At 44.4% G+C, this 23595-nt stretch overlaps 1 long non-coding RNA gene across 1 annotated transcript; it reads right to left on the reverse strand.

The window, feature by feature from the left end:
- Positions 1 to 1951: 1951 nt before the first annotated feature.
- 4930563M20Rik (RIKEN cDNA 4930563M20 gene) lies at positions 1952 to 21652 on the reverse strand. Its single transcript, NR_046193.1, has 4 exons — positions 21366 to 21652; positions 20301 to 20446; positions 17825 to 17883; positions 1952 to 2017 (listed from the first exon to the last, which is right to left on the reverse strand). It is a non-coding gene; the product is annotated as an RIKEN cDNA 4930563M20 gene (long non-coding RNA).
- Positions 21653 to 23595: the final 1943 nt, after the last annotated feature.

The raw sequence follows: 23595 nt of genomic DNA on the forward strand, positions 1-23595 counted from the left end.
CACTAACCAGCCAGGCTAGCCAATTCCTGAGCTCCAGGCCAGTGAGAGGCCCTTCTCAAAGGAGGTGGCATTCCTAAATATGATACCTGAAAGTGTCCTCTGACCTCTGCACATGTACACAGGTACATACACATGCACACAAGCACATGCATGATAAAAGAACAGGTACATGGGAAAGGCTTAACATTGTCTTCTGGCTAAAAGACATGGGATTAATTTAAGATGCATCGACAGAAGTTTTAGATGTCCATTATTAGCAGCAATATCAAATGCAAATTAAAACAAGGATATTAGAGATGTTGGCAGGCAGATGCCGTAGTCAACAGAGATTCTGCTAACGAGTGGATATTTCTACAGACAAAGAAAGCAAACAGGTGGAAGCGATGGTCCAAAACACAGCAGGAGAGAGGGCTAAAGCTGAGCATTTTGAGAACAAAAGAACCAGCGATGCACTGGGTGGCGTAGACAAGTACACATCGCGCCCCAGCCAAGGGCAGCCAGATACTCAAGGGACAACACATAACAGGGCTTGGGGGGTTAGAGAACTTGGGGCCCAAGCCTGGGAATGTGAGTTCAGATCCCAGTGCCAACACAAAAAGCTGGACATGGTAGCCAGGAGGGATTGAGGCCATGGAGACAGGTGGATTCAGGCACTCTCTGGCCAGTCAGTCTAGCTGAATCACTGAACTCTGGCGTGTGTGTGTGTGTGTGTGTGTGTGTGTGTGTGTGTGTGTGTGTGTGTATGTGTGTCACAGAGAGAGAGAGAAAGAGAGAGAGAGGAGGAGAGAGAGAGAAGGAGAGAGAGAGACCCAGGAATTAAGGCACAGTGAACGCTCCTCCAACACAGATGTGTGCACCTGTACTCATATACACACAAAAATACACCACCCATAGAAGGGACGGAGGGACGGATGCAGGGAGGGAAGGAAGAATTGAAGAAGAACTTCAGGAGTAAATATCCCAGAAGTCTGTGTAAGAGGCTCCCTTGCGGGGGGTGTGGGGGACAGCAGGAAACGCCTGCTCTAGTGACCTTCACACCTGTTATTCTGGACAATCAAATGATTCACTGTGACTTCCAGCTCTCCCATTAAACTACTCCCACGAAGAAAAACAAGATCCTTCTTGCAACCCAGTACAAAGGTCACAGTTCAAGCCTGGCCTTGTTAGATTTCCTGCCATTTTCAATGCTGTGGACCACTCTTCGCAGAAATGAAGACCCCCCGACTGCGGGGATGTCTGCTTTTCTTTATCCTCTTTCTCTGCTCTTTAGACAGATTTCCAGGCTCCTCTGTGGCTGCTCAGATGTAGCCTCTCTGTACAGCTCCATTCCCTTCCCACGCCTGTTCTACTTTACACTCTGTGTTACTATGATAAACGTCCTGACCAAGAACAACTTGAGGAGGAAGAGTTGATTTCATCTTATGGGTTTAGAGTCTGTCACTGAGTGAAGAAGCCAAGACTTAGAGCAAGACCTTGGAGCAGAAACAATGAAAGAACACTGCTTATTGGCTTGTTCCACTGCCTTGTTCAACCCAAACCCAGCTGCCTAGGGATGGCACCGCCCACAGTGGGTTAATTAACACTTGTTCATATCCATTAACAAGTAAGAAAATGTCTCACAGACACATCCATGGGCCAGTCTGGTCCAGACAATTCCCTCTTTCCAGATGACACAGGTCTGGGTCAAGTTGACAGCTAAAGCTAAGGCAGCATCTATATGACAAAACCCTCCAGCTCAGGGCTATTTCATACACTCTGAATTTATGTTTTACTTTCCCTAGTTAATACAACTCACCTTGACCTCCTTGCTCATTTCTTCTCTCAGATTTACTCCTGGGCTGTTATTATAAGTCAATAAATGGGACCGTTGCCTACTTTGTTGCTTAAACCATAAATAGGTGATTTTTTAAATTTGTACATACATTGAAAGACCTTGGCTCACTAATATTTTCCACATCTGTATATTTCTCTCCACAACCACCTTAACACAAGATACAAGTATCATTCAGTTAAAATCCTGTAAGAAAAAAAAAAGTTTTACTAAAATATTATATATATATATGTATGTATAAAATGTTTATACAATATATATTTTATATAAAATAATATACATATTAACATATTAACCCAGAAACTTAGAATACCCAAGATACAATTTGCAAAACACATGAAATTCAAGAAGAAGGAAGACAAAAGTATGGATACTTCGTTCCTTCTTAGAATGGGGAACAAAATACCCATGGAAGGAGTTACAGAGACAAAGTTCAGAGCAAAGCCTGAAGGAATGACCATCCAGAAACTATCCCACCTGGGGATCCATCCCATAAACAACCACCAAAGCCAGACACTAGGCAGATGCCAACAAGAGCCTGCTTACAGGAGCCTGATATAACTGTCTCCTGCGAGGCTCTGCCAGTACCTGGCAAATGCAGAAGTGGATGCTCACAGTCATCCACTGGATGGAGCACAAGGTCCCCAATGAAGGAGCCAGAGAAATACCCAGGGAGCTGAAGGAGTCTGAAGCCCCATAGGAGGAACATCAATATGAACTAACCAATACCCCCAGAGCTCCTTGGAACTATACCACCAATCAAAGAAAACATATGGTGGAACTTGTAGTTCTAGCTATATATGTAGCAGAGGATGGCCTAGTTGGTCATTAATGGGAGGAGAGGCCCTTGGTCCTGTGAAGGATTTATGCCCCAATATAGGGGAATGCCAGGATCAGGAATGGGAGTGGGTGGGTTGGGAGCAGGGGAGGAGGGAGGGAATAGGGGATTTTCGGAGGGGAAACTAGGAAAGGGGATAACGCTTGAAATGTAAATAAAGAAAATATCAGAAAGAAAGAAAGAAAGAAAGAAAGAAAGAAAGAAAGAAGAAAGAGATGTAAATAAAGAAAATATCTAATACAAAAGTTTTATACAATATATATTATATAACATAATGTACATAACATATAATATATAAATTATTATATATAAAATATATGTGTATGTTCTATGTACTATATATAACACAAAATATATAAATTAGTATATATGATGTATATTTTATATAATGTACATAACATATAATATATTAATTAGTATATATAATATATAAATATATAATATGTTTATATATGTGTATGTGTGTATATATACACACACACACACACACACTTAATTAGAAAAGTGCAGTGGAAGAGAAGCCACACTGAACTCTGAACCCAGGGTCTCCAGAGATCACTGAATAGAGGTGTGAACAATGTTGAGGATGAACACTGACCTTCCTCAGGTGGGTGGGTTAGAGCAGAGGAGGGAGGTCAGGAACTCTGCGACATCAGCTTACCCACACTCACAGGTAGAAGCTTACCCACACTCACAGGTAGAAGCTTACTCACACTCACAGGTAGAAGCTTACTCACACTCACAGGTAGAAGCTTACCCACACTCACAGGTAGAAGCAGGGATTCTTTAACTTAGAACCAAACCCGGGCAACATAGTTAGATCTTGTCTTAAAAATAAAAAATAAAGGCCAGGTGAGGTTCCACACACCTTTAATCCCAGCATGAGAAAGGCAGAGGCAGGCAGATCTCTGTGAGTGCAAGCCCAGCGTGATCTACAAAGCAAGTTCCAGGACAGCAGGGGCTACACAGACAAACACTGTCTTTAAAACCCCCAAAATAAAATCAACCACTATATACCATAAGCATAAGGGATTCATCCCAAGAATGTGAAGATAGACCAGTAAACAAAAATATAATATAATAAAATACAATACAATACAATACAATACAATACAATACAATACAATACAATACAATATAATATAATATACAGATCTCTGTGAGTTCAAGTCTAGCCTGGTCTACACATCAAGTTCCAGGACAGCCAGAACTACACAGAGAAACCCTGTGTGGAAAAAAAAAAAAACCAAATAAACAAACAAATAAATAAGTCTCTACAAGGCCATGTGAATTTATGTAGAGAAATGTTTAGCAAACTCCAGCAGACTTTCATGAAAAAAAGTTTCAAGCCAGGCGTGGTGGCGCACGCCTTTAATCCCAGAACTCGGGAGGCAGAGGCAGGCGGATTTCTGAGTTCCAGGCCAGCCTGGTCTACAAAGTGAGTTCCAGGACAGCCAAGGCTATACAGAGAAACCGTCTCGAAAAACCAAACCAAAAAACCAAAAAAAAAAAAAAAAAAAAAGTTTCAACAAAGTAAAAATAGAAAAGAACTTTCTCATTGTGCGTAAGAGCATTTATGAATCTCTAACTAACACCCCACCGGAAGATATAGTTGCTCTTCCCATTTCTAACCCACTGTACCTAAAGTTCTATCCAGAACAAAGAAAAAGGAGGGGAAAAAAATCTTCATTTCAAAGGAAGAAATGAGCAGAGTGGAGAAGCAGTGATTAAGAGCACTGGCTGTTCTTTCAGGGGACTAGGGTTCAACCCCCAATACCCACATGGCAGCTCAAAACTATTTGTAACCCCACTTCCAGGGATAACTGTGCCCTCTTCTGACCCCCAAGGGCGCTGCATGCACATAGAATACAGATATACAAATAGGTAAAACATGCAGACCTACAAAATAATAGTTGATAACTTAAAAGAAATGAGACTATTACATGACTGCATGTAAAGAAAACCACAAGAAACCATTTGAATAATTCATTCAACAAAGTTGTTGACCAATTCATGAGAACAGACAGTTATTTCTACACAGCAGCAATGGACAATACAGGGAGGAAATTAAGAAAACAGTTCTAAGTACAATAGCATCAAAAAGAGTAAGACAGATACGAATAACTTTGGCCAAGGAGATGCAAGATGTGTACTAAAACCTACAAGACAGCCATGCCAGCCAGAATCTACTTCTGCCCTCAGGGTATCCAGGGACCATTGCTGCACCAGGCCTGACTGGAAAGAAGACTGCTTCGTCAGGCAAGTGGGTGAGACAGGAACTCAGTCAGGCATGAGTGTGGGAGAAACAGCCTTCTCTGGAGACAGATTTCAGTGAGACAGCTCTCTTATCGGAGATAACAGGGGCTATATAAACCTTGGGGACTAGGTAGAGGTTTGGGGGGGGTAAGGACATATTATTTCTGGTGCCAAGGTCCTGGGAATGTTTCATTTGCATGAAGAGGAATTTCAGGTGCTTGCTGGCCACGTCCTTACAGGGAGAGAGGAAGTTTAACCTGTAATCTGGCCACCAGGCTATGTGACTACCTCAAGGGTGGTGGAGGTGGGGGTCGTAAGGCAAAATGGACTGGAACATCCAGGCCCAGAGCCCGGAGGAAAACAGCCCTACTCTGGCCGGTCTCAGGATGAGATGTTGGGATTTGGACACATCTTGGCCTCACTCTTGCTCCAGACTGGCTCCTCCAGTCCCACGGCAATCTGGTCTCATGCAGTCATACATACAGGAATCATGTGTGCGATTAATTTTACTGCTTAAGAGGCAAAGGCATTGGTTCTCTATGAGTTCAAGGACAGCCTGATTTACATAATGAGTTCCAGGCCAGCCAAGGCTATAGACTGAGACCCTATCTCAGAAAACAAACAAAAGCTATAAAGTGCTCCTGAAAGAAATATAAATAGTACCTTAAAAATAGAAAAGGGTGCTGCAAGATTGGTCAGGAGATAATGATGACTGCTACCAAGCCTGATAACCTGAGTTTGATCCTACAATCCACATGAGAAAATGAACTGCTTCTTATAAGTTGTCCTCTGACCTACATACATGTCCAGGGGCACAGGCATGCACACACACACACACACACACACTCACTCACTCACTCACACCATGCAAACATACAGCCAATAAATAAATAAATGTGATAATGTTTTAATTAGGGTTTTACTGTTTTGAACAGACACCATGATCAAGGCAACTCTTATAAGGACACTTCATTGGGGCTGGCTTACAGATTCAGAGATTCAGTCCATTATCATCAAGGCAGGATCATGGCAGCCTCCAGGCAGGCACAGTGCAGGAGGAGCTGAGAGTTCTACATCTTTAACTGAAGGCCACTAGGAGAAGACTGGCTTCCAGGAAGCTAGGACAAGGTCTTAAAGTCCATGCCCATAGAGACATACTTTCTCCAACAAGGCCACTCCTACTCCAACAAGGCCACACCTCCAAATCGTGCCACTCCCTGGGCCAAGTATATTTAAACCATCACAGATAACATTTTTTAAAAAAATTCAAAGTATCCCATGTTCATGGATTAGAAGTAACAATTGTTGAAATAACAGTACTCTCCAAAATGATCTGCTGAGTCCACAAGTATTCAAAATTTACTTCACAATGAATTAAAGCCTTAAGTCCATACACTAAAACTAGAAGTCCTTTAGAAAAATATATGGATAAATTGTTATCACTAAAGAAGATATGGAACAAAAAGCTCTCCAAGGGTCTGGAGAGATGGGTCAGCAGTTACGAGCACTCGATATCCTTTCAGAGAACCTGGGTTCTATTCCCAGCACCCACAAGGTGACTCTCAGCCCTTCTGGGGCCGCCACACACATAGGTGGTGCACATACTACATGCTGGCAAAATACTCATACACATAAAAATTGAAAGTAAAGGCATCATTTTAAATTGTAATAAATGAATAAAGTAGGGCGCTAGTGAGATAATTCAGCTGGCCATGCAAGTATGAAGGCCGAGGGTTACGGTCCAAACCCCATGGGGAGGTAGAGACCAAAACTGAGACAGAGACAGAGGCAGGGGGATTAGAGCTTGCTGGCCAATCAGCCCAGCCTACTCGGCACACTCTGGGTGCAGTGGAAGACCCTGTCTCAAAAACTAATAACTCGAGGCCATCCTGGTCTACAAAGTGAGTTCCAGGACAGCCATGGCTAAACAGAGAAACCCTGTCTGGAACCCGCCCCCCCCAAAAAAAAACAAACTAAAGTAGAGAATTGCTGAGGTGAAATTCCCAAGGTTGTCCTCAGACCGACACCTGTGTAGCCTCAGAGGTAAGAATGGACTATACAAGTGCTTGACGGTGCAGTTTTGACACGTGTGACTAACTTTGAAATCAACTGTGAAGAGAGAAGGGAGGGAGGAAAAAGAAAGGGGGAATGAAGGGACGGAGAAAAGAAACACACACACACACACACAAAACCAGTGAAGTTTAAAATGGTTACTATGCTACATCAAAGACAACCAAACTTTTGCAAAACCCTATTGTAGTCTTCAAACTGGCTGAATACAAAATTAACTCAAAAAAATCAGTAGGGGGCTGAAGAGATTTCTCAGCAATTAAGAGCACTGATTGCTCTTCCAGAGGTCCTAAGTTCAATTCCCAGCAACGACATGGTGGCTCACAACCATCCGTAATGATATCCATGCCCTCTTCTGTTGTGCATGAAGACAGCTACAATGTATTCATATAAATAAAATAAATAAATCTTTTTTAAAAAAATCAGTAGCCCTCCTTTACACAAATGATAAATGGGCTGAGAAAGAAATCAGGGAAATAATATTTCTTGGTGTAACTCTAATCAAGCAAGTGAAAGACATGTATAACAAGAATTTCAAGTCTCTGAAGAAAGAAATTAAAGAAGATCTCAGAAGATGGAAATCTCTCTCATGTTCATGGATTAGTCAGATTAACATAGTAAAAATGGCCATCTTACCAAAGGCAGTCTACAGAATCAATGTAATTCCCGTCAAAATTCCAACATAATTCTTAAAAACTCTGAAAGAGCAATTCTCAACTTCATATGGAAGAAAAGCAGCACAGCTAAAACAGCCCTATGCAACGAAAAGAACTTCTGGAGGTATCACCGTCCCTGATCTGAAGTGTACTACAGAGCAACAGTAATAAAAACTGCATGGTATTGGCATAGAAACAGGCAGGTTGATCAGTGGGAAAGAATTGAAGACCCAGAAATAAACCCACACACCCTCAGACACATAATTTTTGACAAAGAAGCCAAAACCATACAATGGAAAAAAGAGAGCATCTTCAACACAGGGTGCTGGTCTAACTGGATGTCTGCACATAGAAGGATGCAAACAGATCCATATCTATCACCCTTCACAAAACTCAAGTCCAAGTGGATCAAAGACCTCAACATAAAACTGGAAACACTAAATCTAATAAAAAAGAAAGTGACTCATATCCTTGATAGAATTGGTCCAGAAAACAACGTCCTGAACAGAACACCTACAGCTCAGGCGCTAAGTTCAACAATTTAAAAAATGGGATCTCATGAAACTGAAAAGCTTATATAAGGCTAAGGACACTGTCAATAGGACAAAATGGCAGCCTACAAAATGGGAAAAGATCTTCACAAACCTTACATCCAAAAGAAGGCTAATATCCAAAAGATATAAAGAACTCAAGAACTTAGACACCAACAAATTAAATAACCTAATTTAAAAATGGGGTACAGAGCTAAACAGAGAATTCTCAACACAGGAATCTTGAATGGTCGAGAAGCACTTAAAGAAATGTTCAACATCCTTAGTCATCAGGGAAATGTAAATCAAAATGACCCTGAAATTCCATCTTATTACTCATCAGATTGACTAAGATCAAAAAACTCAAGTGACATCTCATGCTGACAAGAGTGTGGAACCAAGGGAACACTCTTCCGTTTCCGGTGGGAGTACAAACTTGTACAGTCACTTTGGAAATCAATCTGGCAGTTTCTCAGAAAATTGGGAACAGTTCTCTTTCAAGACTCAGCTATACTACTCCTGGGTATACGCCCAAGAGATGCTCTACCATACCACAAGGACATGTACTGCACCATGTTCATAGCAGCTTTGTTTGTAACAGCCTGAAGCTGGACACAACCTAGATGTTCCTCAACCGAAGAATGGATCAAGAAAATGTGGTTCATTTACATAGTGAAACACCACTCAGCCATTAAAAAGAAAGACATCATGAATTTCGCAGGCAAATGGATGGAAATAGAAAATATCATCCTGAGTGAGGTAACCAGACCCAAAAGGACTCACATGGTATGCACTCACTTATAACTGGGTATAAGTGGGTATAAATTACAGGATACTCACACTACAATCCACAGACCCTAAAGAGTTAAAATAACAAAAAGAGTCAACCCAGACAGCTTAGTCAGTCAACCGGTTCTCAAGGGAGGGAGGGAGGATTGAAAAAAAAAGAAAAACAATTAGACAAAATGATAGCCTGACTCCATCAGAGCTGAGGCTGACGCAGCTCTATGTCTCTCCAGCCTGCTTTTATATCATCTTAGGTGCATCCAAAAACCATGGTCAGTTCTTAGATCAAAGACAAAGGAGTCAAGGGAAGTGGTAAACAAGGAGATCACACAAGACAGTAATCAAGCAAAGCAGTAAGCAAAGCCCCACGGTCAGTGTTTCTGACATTCTTACCTGTGCCTACTTCCTTGTCCGAGCCCAATGACAAATGACAAATTCCTAGAAGTGGCACCAAAAGCTCTCAACAGAGATCTCAAGAGAGGATATTTCAATCTCACTCAGGATGGAAAATAAAATAGTCATCAAAACTGAATGGGAGGGGGACGGGGAGGGTAGCAGAGGAGGAAGTTGGGTCTAGAGAGACACCTCCAGGATATATGTCAGGGACCTGGGATGGGGGAGGCTCCAGGGAGTCTATGAGGGTGAGTCTAGCTGAGACTCCTAGCAGTGGGGACATGGAACCTGAAAAAGCCACCAGGACTCCCAGTGGAGGGATAAGGACACCAAACCACCCACAAAAACGTCAACCCAATTTTTTTTTCTGTCTACAAGAAGTGCAGGGACAAAGATGGAGCAGAGTCTGAGGGAATGGCCAACCAATGACTGGCCCAACTTGAGACCCATCCCATGGGCAAGTACCAAGCCCTGACACTATTAATGATGCTATGCTATGATTACAGACAGAAGTCCAGCATTACTGTCCTCCGAGAGGGTCCCTCCAGGAGCTGATTGAAACAGATGCAGAGACCCACAGCCAAATGTTAGATGGAGCTCAGGGAGTCTTGTGGAAGAGTTGCGGGAAGGGCTGAGGAATTCACAGGAGATAGGGACTCCACAAGAAGACCAACAGAGGCAACTAACCTGCACCCTTGGAGCCTCCCAGAGACTGAACCACCAACCAAAGAGTAAACATGGGCTGGACCTAGGCTCCTCACACATATGTAGCAGATTTGCAGGTTGGTCTTCAAAAGGGTCGACCAACATCTGGGGCAGGGGCTTACCCTGACTCTGTTGGCTGCCTGTGGCTCCTGTTCCCCTAACTGGGCTGCCTGTCTGGCCTCGGTGGGAGAGGATATGCCTAGTCCTGAAGTGACGTAATGTGACATGGTGTGTTGGTACCCAGAGGAGAAGAGGAGAAGGCATGGGGGATGAGGCTGTCTTGGGGGAGGGTGACTGGAAGGAGGGGGGCTGCAACTGAAATATAAAGTGAATGAATGAATGGATGAATGAATGAATGAGAAAGGAAAATACTCAGCATCAAAAAGGACTAAAATTAATCCTTAAATGCAATTTGATTCTAGTCAAAATACCACGGGATTGCCCTTACAGAATCTGACAGGGTAATTGTACGGTTGGTCGGAGTGATAAATGAGTGCGCATGGCTGAGGAAATTCTGAAATTATCAGTGGGGAAGAAGGCCACACACCAGAGACTATAACGTGGTACCCAGAGGTCTAAACCACGTGATCCAGGGGAAGCGCTGCTCAGCTTCTGGTACCTAGAGGTCTGGACCACGTGACCGGGGGACGCGCTGCTCAGCTTCCACCAGCTCAAGGGTAAAGGGTTACACAGGGGACTGTAAGCTAGGCACACCCATAACAGCTACGTTTGAAATGATGACATCGTTAATTTCAAAATAGAAAACCACAATCGGGAAGGAACATAAACAACGCTGCTGTGTAAATGAAGCCGAGTGTGTTCATAGAAGCCAACACCTCACTGCTCTGCAATCTGTGCTCCGAGTTACAGCTGCAAAAAATCTTTTTATTTCAAAAGGAAAGTTGGGGCTAGAGAGAGGGCTCAGCAGTTAAGAGCACTGGCTGCTCTCCTAGGAGATCCCAGTTCAATTCCCAGCACCCACACGGTGGCTTACAATCATCTAATATCTAATCATTTCTAATATCAGTCTCTCCGGGAATCTGACACCCTCTTCTGTCCTCCAAGGGCACTGAATGCATGCCGTGCGTGGACATACAGACACGCAGGCAAAACAATCCCGTACACTCAGTTTCTGAAATGTTTTCAAAAGGAAATTTGTTGGCTTTTGAAAAAACTGTCACCAACAGTTGGGTATGGTGGTGAATGCCTGTGTTCCCAGCACTGAGCAGGTGGAGGCAGGAGGATCAGGACATCCTCGAGGACATCCTCAGCTGTACAAGTTTGAGGCCCGCTTAGTCTACATGGGATCTTGCCTCAAACAAGAGAAAGAAAACATACTGAAGAACAGTCTGGAACTGGGGGGATGTAGATCGGTGGAAGAATTCCTTAGCATTCGCATGGCCCTGGGTTTGAACCCTGACATCGAACAAAAAAGTAAACACCTGGGGCTGGAGAGATGGCTCGGCGGTTAAGAGCACTGACTGCTCTTCCAGAGGTCCTGAGTTCAATTCCCAGCAACCACATGATGGGTCACAGCCATCTGTAATGGGATCTGATGCCCTCTTCTGGTGTGCATGAAGACAGGGCACTCATACACATCATTTTTTTTAAAGTAAACACCTACAGGGTGATAAAGACTGCCAAACAGACCGAGGATTGCGGTGAAATCAAACAGAATTCAAGGCAATGAATAAGTAACAAAATCCAAAAGGCTCAAAACAGCAACACTCAACGTGTGAGCACACACACACACACACACACACACTCTCGCGCACACACACAAAGTGTATTGCAACTGTCCTGTCTCAAGTCAATAAGGAAAAGAAAAAGAAGAATCAGCATTGGCTCTGAGGGTACTGACTGGTCACTTGTGAAAAGAAGAAATAAGGCCAATTTTATCAATCACAGCACACACACAAATTAACCCTCAATGGATTAAAGTGTTTAGCTCTTTGCCATATTTAACAATTATTTACCAAGGAAAAAATAACCTATACTCTCAGCACAACAAGGCCATAGGGAAAACCCTAGAGCCTCAATTCTCATGGGGCCTAGAGTCAGCTGAGACCTGCGAGGACACCTCCTGTACTGGCTAGTTTTGTGTCAACTTGACACAGCTGGGGTTATCACAGAGAAAGGAGCTTCAGTTGAGGAAATGCCTCCATGAGATCCAACTCTAAGGCATTTTCTCAATTAGTGATCAAGGGGGAAAGGCCCCTTGTGGGTGGGACCATCTCTGGGCTGGTAGTCTTGGGTTCTATAAGAAAGCAGGCTGAGCAAGCCAGGGGAGGCAAGCCAGTAAAGAACATCCCTCCATGGCCTCTGCATCAGCTCCTGCTTCCTGACCTGCTTGAGTTCCAGTCCTGGCTTCCTTGGTGATGAACAGCAGTATGGAAGTGTAAGCCGAATAAACCCTTTCCTCCCCAACTTGTTTCTTGGTCATGATGTTTGTGCAGGAATAGAAACCCTGACTAAGACACCTCCTAGTATGCCATGGCTGGGGTTCCACCCCAGTTTTCCTCAGATCCAGGCAGGGTCCTCTACATCTCTACCTCTCCTCACAGCTGAGTAAGGAAGCTGAGCCCTTCCTTGGTGACAGACAACCTCAGCGGTCTTCCTACTCACCCTGGGGAAACGCATGGCAGGAAGGGAAATTTGGAGGACAACAACAATTTAAAATATGGGTCTTTGGCATTTGTGGGCAGTTGCTGAAGAAGAAAAACCAAAGGCTCCTAAGAAAGTAGAGGGAGCAGGGAGATGGCTCAGCACATAAAGGTGCCTACCACACAGCCTGGGTGGCCTGAATATTCAATGCCTAAAATCCACAGGGCAGAGGAAGAAAACCAATATCATGTAAATTGTTTCCTCTCCTCTCCTCTCCTCTCCTCTCCTCTCCTCAGTCTCAGTCTCTGTCTCACATCAACATACTAAATAAATAAATGAATAAGGAAATGTATTTTAAATTTGTTAAATAAGTGATCCCGTAGGACACAGGGCAGAGGTTACTATGAGGAGGCCATTTATCCTACATCCCAATAACATTTTCCTCATCAATGTCAGAACCAACTAGCAGACAGATGAGAGACTCAGCCCCCACCCCCGTGTGTGTGTGTGTGTCTGTCTGTCTGTCTGTCTGTCTGTCTGTCTGTTTGTCTACTGTATGTCTATGTCTCTCTATCTCTCTGACTCTGTTGTTCTGTCTCCCTCTGTCTGTGTCTGTCTGTCTTTCTGTGTGTGTGTCTGTCTCTATCTCTGACTCTGTTGTTCTCCCTTTGTGTCTCTCTGTCTCTCTGTGTGTGTCTGTCTGTCTCTGTCTTTCTATCTCTATCTCTGACTCTGTTGTTCTGTCTCTCTGTCTGTGTCTGTCTCTGTCTCATCCCTCAGACTAGGATGTCACCCCTATTCCTACGCAATGAGGTGTGGCATGTGGCCAAGAAACCTTCCTGCAATTCTCATCAACCTCTCAACTGTTTCCACCTTAACTGGCAGGACAAGCACAGCACAGAGAGCAAAGGTTGGATTGCATAACCCATCATCCAGCTATATAACTGCCTCCACTGCTATGCCAGAGAAGTTCAGGGTGAAGACAGACCAGGGGCTGAGATGGAATTTTCCTGAGGGCATATGAGAGCTCAGGAGGGAAACAGGAATTCAACAGTTGCAGTGACCCAGAGAAAAATTGTAACCCCCCCCCTTTAAAAAGTATGGCAGGAATGGAACAGACTCCTGCGTTAAGGGTAGAGAGAGAGAAGAGTAGAGATTATAGAGAATTTAGGAGTTTGTCTTCTGTGGGACTGAAGTTAGAGCAATGGCAGCAATGACCTCAGGCCTATGGGTTGGCCAATAAGATAGAATGTCATCTGTTTGAAAAATCACAAACACAGGAAAGAATCCAAGTTCAGCAGCAGGAAGCAAGGCAGAGATAGAACATGAGTTTGGTTTCAGACTTGTGAGTTTATTTGAAGGTCGCTGAAGAAAAACCCAAGAAATTAAATAGGAGTGCTGGAAATTTGGTCTCTAGCCAAAAGAAGACTCTGGAATGGAAAAGTAAATTTGGGGTCATCCACTTATGAATTATTTCCAAAGCTACAAATGTGGATGAGGTGTCCTGGAAAGAGAAGTGAGGAGAGAAAAGAGGCTAGACCTGAGTCTTGAAGAGCTCTGTTATTTGAAGACGGGGTTAGAGAAAGACTCGCACAAAAGAAGACCTAGAAAAAGAAAGTATGTTCGGCAAACGTAATGGGAAAGTCTGATTGCTAGCTGGATGCTAGCACACCTGAGTGTCCTTCTGTGAGGCCTTGTCCAGAGAGGTTTGACTGAAGAGGGAAGAGCAGCCCTGAATGTGGGTAGTGCCATCCATGCGCTGAAGTCCTGGCCTGAATAAAAGGGGGAAAGTGAGCTGGGAACCAAAACTGTGTTTCCCAACCGCTCACAGGATGTGAGCAGCTGCTTCTAGCACCTGCTGCTATGTCCTCCCCGCCATGATGGACTGTAGCCTTAAACTGTGTCCTCACTCAGGCAGCAATAATACTCAAGAGTGTGGAGTCTGGGAGGCCAAGGCCAAAGCAGAAGAGCCCACCCCTACTCAATGCCACAGAGACCAGAGGTGGTGAAGACCAAAGAATTCTCTTCAATTTTCTATTGCATTCATGGGTATTCGAATGTGTGTGTGTGTGTGTGTGTGTGTGTGTGTGTGTGTGTTGTGTGTTTCTGTGTTTGTTGACATGGGGGACAGGAATAGAAAATCAGTCTGGCAAGTACACACTATTTGTCGAAGCTGGACAACAGACTCCTGTGAGTTTATGTATGTTTCACTTTTATGTGACTTTGAAAGTCTCCATAATAATCAAAAGTATAACTATGGAACAAGAAAAGACTCATACAATATCCCAAGGGTTGAATGTTCCTTTTGACAATCGAGCCAAGCCCTGAAGAAAAATGTTATTTTATGACTGAGAAAAGAAGAAGAAGAAGAAAAAAATACTAGATGCAAAAAGAACTAGAAAAGCCAGCCACAAAAGCACATTTAAAGCTATAAAAGAGATAGAATGCATAAACTGGCTGGTATTACTGCCAACAGATGACTCTTTTACTTGAGAGAAGTCATAGGGGCCATCAAGATGGCTCAGCAGGTAAAGGTGCTTGCCACCAAGCCTGACAACCTGAGTTCAAAATCCCCAGGATCAACATGACAAAAAAGAGAGATCCAACTACCTGTGCACTGTGAAATGGGCTCATGTGTACCAATTCGTGTGTGTGTGTGTGTGTGTGTGTGTGTGTGTGTGTGTGTGTGTGTGTGTGCAAAGCAAGTAAACGTGATTTAAGTTTTTAATAGAGCCTGTTATATTTCTCAAAAGCAAAGCCTTTCTCTCCTAACCAACCAACAAGTGTCCTGGTATGATGATACATTTTATGCTTAACTTGGCCTTGATCAAAATCATTACAGGGTATGTCTAAGAAAATGTTTCTAGAAGAGAATAGCATTTGAATCAATGGACTTGGTAGATGGCCCTGCCCTGCCTTAGATGCACAGGCACCTTCTAATCCTTCCAGGCTAGTGTTGGCAGCTTGACAAAATCTAGAATCACTAGTATCTGGCTCTGGGCATACCTGTGGGTGGCTATCTTAACTAGATTAACTAGGTAGGAAGGCCTGCCTACTGTGGGTGGCACCATTCTCTTTTAAGTTGCTTTTATCAAAGTATCTTATCATAGCATTGGAAAAGGAAACTAAGACAGGAGGGTGGGGCTGAGTATAACAGAGTAGCAGGAGCTGAATGCACCTTGGCTCTGACCAACTATTTCAGCTAAGACACCAATTTTTTTTCCCACCTCTTCACTCCTGGTTCTCAGGCCTTTGGATACACGACAGACACTTTGCCACTGACTTCCTGGCGCTTAGGTCTTTGAACCACTCCACCAGCTTCCTCAGGTCTCTGCATTATAGATAATAGTTCTCTTCATACACTGTGGTAGTTTGAATAAGAAATATCTCAGATCTGAACACACGGTTCCCAGTTGGAGCTTCTGGTCTAGGCGATTGTGCAACCTTTAGCAGCTAGAGGAAGTGTGCACCTAGCGATGGACTCTGAGATCTCTCTAGGCTTGTCTCACTTCCTGTTCTCCCTTTCTACTTCCTGTGTGCAGCTGAACATGTGACCAGCTAGCTTCCTGCACCTGTTCCTCCTCCATGACTTCCCCACCATAATAAACTTTAGCCCTCTGGAGCTATAAGCCAAAATAAACTAAAATAAACGGTTTTATTCCCCTATGGTTGTGGGGAGCCGCCCTCACATTCGCCGTTACAAGATGGCGCTGACATCCTGTGTTCTAAGTGGTAAACAAATAATCTGCGCATGTGCCAAGGGTAGTTTTCCACCCCATGTGCTCTGCCTTCCCCGTGACGACAACTCGGCCGATGGGCTGCAGCCAATCAGGGAGTAATACGTCCTAGGCGGAGAATAATTCTCCTTAAAAAGGGACGGGGTTTCGCCATTCTCTCTCTTGCTCTTTCTCTTGCTTTCTTGTTCTTGTTCTTTTTCTTGCTCTCTTGCTCTCTTGCGCTCTTGCTCTCTTGCTCCTGAAGATGTAAGCAATAAAGCTTTTGCCGCAGAAGATTCCAGTTTGTTGCGTTCTTCCTGGCCGGTCGCGAGAACGCGTGTAAGATATGGTGCTTTGGATTGTGGTATTTTTAACACGTCAATGGAGAGGTAACTAATACAATACACACTGCATAATTTCATATGAATATTTGGTTCTCTTTCTCCAATTAGTAAAGATGTCTTAGTGCTGGTTGCTGTCCTACCATACCACTGACCAAAGATTCAACAACAGATTTGTTCACACATACACACACACACACAATTCTAGAAGCTGAAAGCCCGAAATCAAGGCAGGTGGATTCTCTGGGGAAGACCTGCTTCCTGGTTTGCAGGTGGCCGGCTTGTACCCTCACACAAAGGAGAGCAGAAAGCAATAATCTCTTGTGTGTCTTTTTACAGAGACGTTGTATTAGTTTCCTTTATGTTGTTGGGATTCATTATCCCAACAAAACCAACTTAAGGAAGAAAAGGCCTATGTTAGCTTATAGTTCCAAGCCAGAACCGTCCATCATAGTAGAGAAAGCATGGCTACAGGAGTGTAGGGCTTGCCTGGCAGTCAGGAAACAGAGAGGAAAAAGGCAGGAAGCGGGGCCAGGCTTTAAAACCACAAAGCCTGCTCCCAAAGACGTACTTCCTCCAGCAAGGTTCCACCTCCTACAGGTCCCATAACCTTCCCAAACAGTGCCACCATCTGGCGTCCAAGTGTTTAATCCCATGTGCATATGTGGGACATTTCTCATTCAAACCACAGCAGGCATTAATTCCATTCTTAAGGGCCCACCAACATCACTCAGTCAGCTTCCCAACTCTTCGGTAACATCCCACTGTGTGCTTAGGTTTCAACATATGAATTCTGGGAAAATACAAACATGTGGTCCACAGAGCATCCCTGGTACATGTGGTCCACAGAGCATCCCTGGTACATGTGGTCCACAGAGCATCCCTGGTACATGTGGTCCACAGAGCATTCCTGGTACATGTGGTCCACAGAGCATCCCTGGTACCTTCATTACACTGAATGTCATTTCTTCCCGTCTCAGCAATAACCCCAGGTTGTTTCTCATACTTATAACTTTACCTTATTTTTAAGCACTTAAAAATTAATACAATTGACCAACTAAAAACAGTATGACCACAATAAAATACAGACTCACTTACCCTGAAAGGTTCTTCAGAACTCCACTCTTATTGACCACGGGCTCATTCCAATTGTAAGTCTAGGTTTAAAAAAAAATAATGACTAGTTTATTAGTCTCTTTGAAAATTCTACTTCAGTAATTCTCAAAATGCCCCATTGCCATCCATTCAGAAGGAAAACATGTGAATGATTAATAAATAGGAGAAAATGTTTCCCCACTCAACTAATCAAGAAAATGCAAGTAAAACAACAATGTATTGTTTTTCACCTATCAACATTGCAAAGGAGTTTCCAATGCCAGTATTGATTCTGGCCTTAATGCCAGCCAAGGTGACAGACACACAGTTGTACCATGGTGCTCAGGGGATCACAGACTGAAAAAAAAAAAAAGTTTTGTCAAAATAGCGCAGGAGCGTTAAAATAATCATACCCTTGTACTCTATAGTTTTTCCATAAGAAATCTATGTTTGGCATGGAAAAATAGGTCTATAATTACCCTGTGTGTTAGCCAGGGTTCTCTGGAGAAACAGAAGCAACAAAATGACTATACACTGAAAGAGAATTCATTAGATTGGCTTGCATAATGCCAACTACTAGCTGTATTCACACTACACAAATGCCAAGACCCCAACAAGCACAGGTCTGAGGCCTGGAGAGATACCTGTCTTTGATACATCTGAGAAGGCTAAAGGAGCTGGGTTCTGGGGTCAATGAGAACAGCTGTAGCAGCAAGATGCTAGCAGGGTAGATGAACCTGACAACATGACATGAAGGCAAGCAGGCAGAAAACAGAAGCATTTCTTTCTCTGACTTCCTTCTGTCTGGGCTGCCACCTGGAAGTGCTGTGGACGTTTAGGATGGGTCTTTCTACTCATCAGTCTATAGACAAACTGACTGAGGGATATTTCACGGGTGTGCCCTGAAGCCTGCCCATCAAACTGACAGGCAAAATTAACTGTGATACTGCAGTACTTGAGAATGAAGTGGGAAGATCTTGAGTATGGGGCTAACCTGGGCTACAGAGGATACTCGTTCTAAGAAGGAATGAAGAAAGAAAGAAAGAAAGAAAGAAGGAAAGAAAGAAAGAAAGAAAGAAAGAAAGAAAGAAAGAAAGAAAGAAAGGGAGGGGAGGGGAGGGGAGGGGAGGGGAGGGGAGGGGAGAGACGGAGGGAGGGAGGGAGGGAGGGGAAGGAGTGGAAATGGGAGAAGGGAGAGGGGAGGGAGGGAAAAAGAAAAGAATATGACCAAAGACACATATGCAAAAAGATTGAAGTATAGAGGATAAAAACTGTCCACCTCCTATACAACAGGCCACGACCTTTAGACACTGATCAGGAGAAGTCTGGAAGCAGTGGGCCCAGAATGTGGCCAAGTAGTTAGAACCCTGAGTCACCCACTTCTGCCTTTCTCTTTCTTCCATGTTGAGTTCTACTCGCAAGTAACATTTTTTTTACATTGTCAATCTATCCAGGCTCGACTGTAAGATCTGTAAAGAGAGTCGGAGAAATGGCTCAGTTAAAAGTACTTGCTGCTCTCCCAGAAGACCTAAGTCTGGTTCCAGGACTCAAAACAAGCGGCTCATTACTCCCTGTAACTCTAGTTCTAGGGAATCTGGTGCCCTCTTCTGGCCTCCTTGGGCACTGCACCATGTAGTGTGCACATAAATACAGAGAGAAAGGGAGAAGGAGAGGGGGAGGGGGAGGGGGAGAGAAGGAGGGGGGAGGGGGAGGGGGAGAGAGGGAGGGGAGGGGGAGAGAGGGAGAGGGAGAGAGGGAGGGGAAGGGGGAGAGGGGGAGGAGAGGGAGAGGGGGAGGGGAGGGGGAGAGAGGGAGGGGGAGGGGGAGAGAGGGAGGGGGAGGGGAGAGGGGGAGAGGGAGAGGGAGGAGACTGACAGACTGACCAACCTCTAAAAAGATCTGGGTAAAACCTATCTATGGGGCAACTTTCTCTCAAGATCTCAACCCTAAGTAGAGTGCTTGGCCTCGGGTACCATGTCTTGTGAATTTAAGTATGTTTTCTGATATGCTTGAGCTCCATCCATTCATTCCCTCTCTCTACATAGCCCAGTTTCTCACGTGTTTCATTTACAGGCATGAGTCATCTATACGTCCTTTATTGTGGTGGTACTGTGACAAACCTTCATGCTTATTCCAGTTTCATTCTGAAATAACATGCTGACCAAAAACAACTTGGGTAAGGAAAGGGTTAATGTGGCTTACCCTTTCAGGTCACAGTTCATTTCTGAGGGAAGTCAGAGCAGAAACCTGGAGGCGGGAACCATAAAGCCAAAGTGCTTGTTAGATCACTTCCTGGCTTGCTCACTCTCTTGTGCCTCCCTGGCATCCTTACTCAGCCCAGGTCTACATGTCTAGGAAATGGTACCATCTACAGTGGACTGGGTCCTTTGGACAATCACCTATATTAGTCAGGGTTCTCTAAAATCATAGAACTTATAGAATGTCTCTATATATTAGGGAACTTATTATTATGACTTACAGTCTGCATTCTAACTAACCCAACAATGGGCAGCTGTGAACAGGAATTCCAAGAATCTAGTAGTTGCTCAGTCCCGCGAGGCTGGGTGTTTCAGCTGGTCTTCTGTATAAGCTGGAATCCTGAAGAAGCAGGTTCCAACAGATGTGCTGGCAAGTAAGTGCAAGCAGACGAAGAAGAGTGAGCCTTCCATCTTCCACTGTCCTTATGTAGGTCTCCAACAGAAGGTGTGGCCCAGATTAAAAGTATGTATCACCACACCTGGATTTGGAACTTTCTCTATCTCAGGCTAGCCCTGAACTCAGAGATCTGCTCGGCTAAGTCTCCTGAGATAAAAGTGTGTACTACCTTGCCTGGGCCTAAGCATTTCACGGCCACTATGCCTCAAGATCTGGATCAAAACCATGTCAATGTCCAGCTCAGAAGTCTGTCTTTCAGTCTCAAGATCTGCATCACAGGTGTGCCCTCCATTTCCAGACTGTAGTGCATTCCAGATATAGTCAAGTTGACAACCAGGAATAACCATCACATTACCCTTCCCCAGAAATACCCACAGTCCAATTTGATCTAGGAAATTCCTAAACCAAGGCTTCCCCGCCAGTTGGCATCTAGGCTGGGTCGTGTTGCCAATGTATACTAACTAGGGCACATAAGTGTGTGCGCTTCCTAGAGTCCACTGCTAAACATTTATGAGCACTTCACTGTCTAAAATATTTTTTGGGTTACCAAAAATAAGCATGATTTGCAAATGTAGCTACAGCTGAAGAAACCAAGCGGCTCCGGGGAAGGGGTCACTAGAGCGAAAATGAGAAGGTCGACAGAAAAGGTCCCTTTTTCTAAGTGGGGCAAAAAGGAAGTAAGCCCATCTGTTCTCTGTCGGCGCCTGGTGTGGTCGGAACCCGTGGGAGGCTGCGTCCTCATCTGGAAGGCACCACCACACAGAGACAGCAAGGAATCCGAGAATAAAACGTTCAAAGGACCATCTCTACAGTTAGCTTTCCTGGTGATTTTAAATTGCCTAGATCCCCAGAGGCCACACAGAAAGCAATGAGGTCCTATGATGCCTACCTGCCTGAACCTCCTGCGGGTCACCCAAGGCTTTGAGCTTCGTCCCCTACACTGTGGGTAAACGTGGTGAGACAGACTTCCCGTGAATGGAAAACACTGCTTGTTCATTTCTAATGCGATTATATGATCATTTCATATAATTTTAAGTTTTAAGAAGAGATAGTCTTAAAAGGGGGAAAGTCCAGGGAGTATTAGGAAACTTGGGTGCTTCATCAAGTCCAGGTTTTAAAACCAAACTTAAAAATAAAAGCGTGCGCGCCCGAGCGCCGGGTCTTACGTATGCTCATACATACGTGTGTACGTACGTACGTACGTGCGTGCGTGCGTGCGTGCGTGCGAGCATGCCTGTGTGCCTGCGCACGCATGCGTGTATGAGTGCGTGTCTGTGCGCATGCCTGCCTACGTGCTTGCGGATGTTCGTGCATGTGTGCGTGCGTGCTTAAGTACCAATATGCCTGCGTGCACGTGCCTATGATGGCTGGAGAGCAACTTTGGCTCAAGTGTCATCCATCGACTTCTTTGGAGCAAGGTCTCTCGCTGGCCTGAAGCTTGCTGGTTAGGCTAGGCTAAGCTAGCTGGCAGCAATCCCTGGAAATCCTCCTGTCTTCGCGTCCCCAAAGCTGGGATTATTAGCTCAAGCCTACATGCATGCCACTTAAATTCAGCCATCTGCCTCACACCCCCCAAATGCGTTTTTACATGCCGCCTGTGTTTTACTTTGAGTGCATTTGGGTCTCATTCCTTAAACATATTTCTACGGCTTTATTTCTTAAGTGTGTGCCCTTTATCATTCTTTTTGGGAAAGAGGACAGAAATCATCTGGATATTATTCGCTGAAAGACAACCTGGCTTTTTGTTTGATTCTGGCCTTTATTATGAAAGCCTCTGAGAGACAGATGATCTTTGAGCTTCATTTCCTTCCTTACGATGGAAACTTTCTTGTGGAACCTCTCCAATGCATTACCTAGGAACGGTCTCCTTGGGCTGCAAGTCAAGATGCCAGGAATAATGTTTCCCTGTTACTGAGGAAGGACCTGCCCTGCCCCACTCACAGTTTAAGGGGACATGGTCCTTCACAGGGAAGGAAGGCAGTGAGTGGCTCTGTGGTGGCAGCAATGTACAGCAGCTAGTCAAATCAGGGGCAGAGAAAGGGGTGGCCAGAGCCAAGCCAGTTTTCACCTTTCTCCTTTATATTGAATCAGGGACGCGATCCACTACATTCTAGGTGGGCTTAAAGTGCCTTGGAATCGCCTTTATAGATCCACACTAATGGCCTAGGTATAATCTTAATCTAATCAAGTTAACACTCAAAATTAAACAACGTGGGGTCTAGGGACATGGTTCAGCAGTTGAAAGTACTTACTAACCTTGCAGAGGACCAAGGTTCCAGTCCCAGCACCCACATGGTGGCTCACAACCACTCATAACTCCAGGGGTCCTGACACCCTCTTCCGGACTCTTAAGCACCAGATATAAATATGGTGAACATACATGTATGTAGGTAAAACACCTATACACATAAGGTAAAAAATAGATTTTTAATTGAGCACCATAGAAGGAGGTTATCAAGTTTACACACTACTATAAACTGCCCCAGCCTCAGCAGGAAAGTGACTCTCCATCTAGCGAAGCGAGTGTCTACAGTTCCTGCTCAGAGAGGCAGGGTATGGAGGGAAGAATGTTCCAGAACTTTCAGAGACTGTTATCTATTGATCTTCCAGTAATTGAACCAGATTAACCTTAGGTCTAGGTTTACAGATGATTTCTTTCAACATTGAGCTTCACAGAGGTTAACTTCTAGATGGATAGCAATCCCACTCCACTGGTTTAAATGAGCAATGTCCCCATAGGCTCACATTGGTGAGACTCTCTGGGGAAGTTGTAGAACCCTTTTGAGGTGGAGCCTTGCTGGAGAAGGTAAGTCAGTGGGGTAGGGTATGAGAGTTTGTAGCCTCACCCACTTCCTGATTTCCCTCTCTGCTTCCTGTTTGTGGTTGAAGATGTGATTTCTCAGCTTCCTGCTCCAGGAAACCAGTAAGCACCAACCCCCTCCATCCCCTCTGCATCAGTTCCTGCCTTTAGGTTCCTGCTCTGTTTGAGTTCCTATTCTGACTTCCCTGATGATGAACAGTAACGAGGAAGAGTAAGCCAAATAAACCCTTTGCTTCCCAAGTTGTTTTTGGTCATGGTGTTTATCACAGCAATAGAAACCCTAACTAGGACATCCTCT

This window comes from Mus musculus, chromosome 8 (genome assembly GCF_000001635.26).
Source record: "Mus musculus strain C57BL/6J chromosome 8, GRCm38.p6 C57BL/6J".
Taxonomy (NCBI): domain Eukaryota; kingdom Metazoa; phylum Chordata; class Mammalia; order Rodentia; family Muridae; genus Mus; species Mus musculus.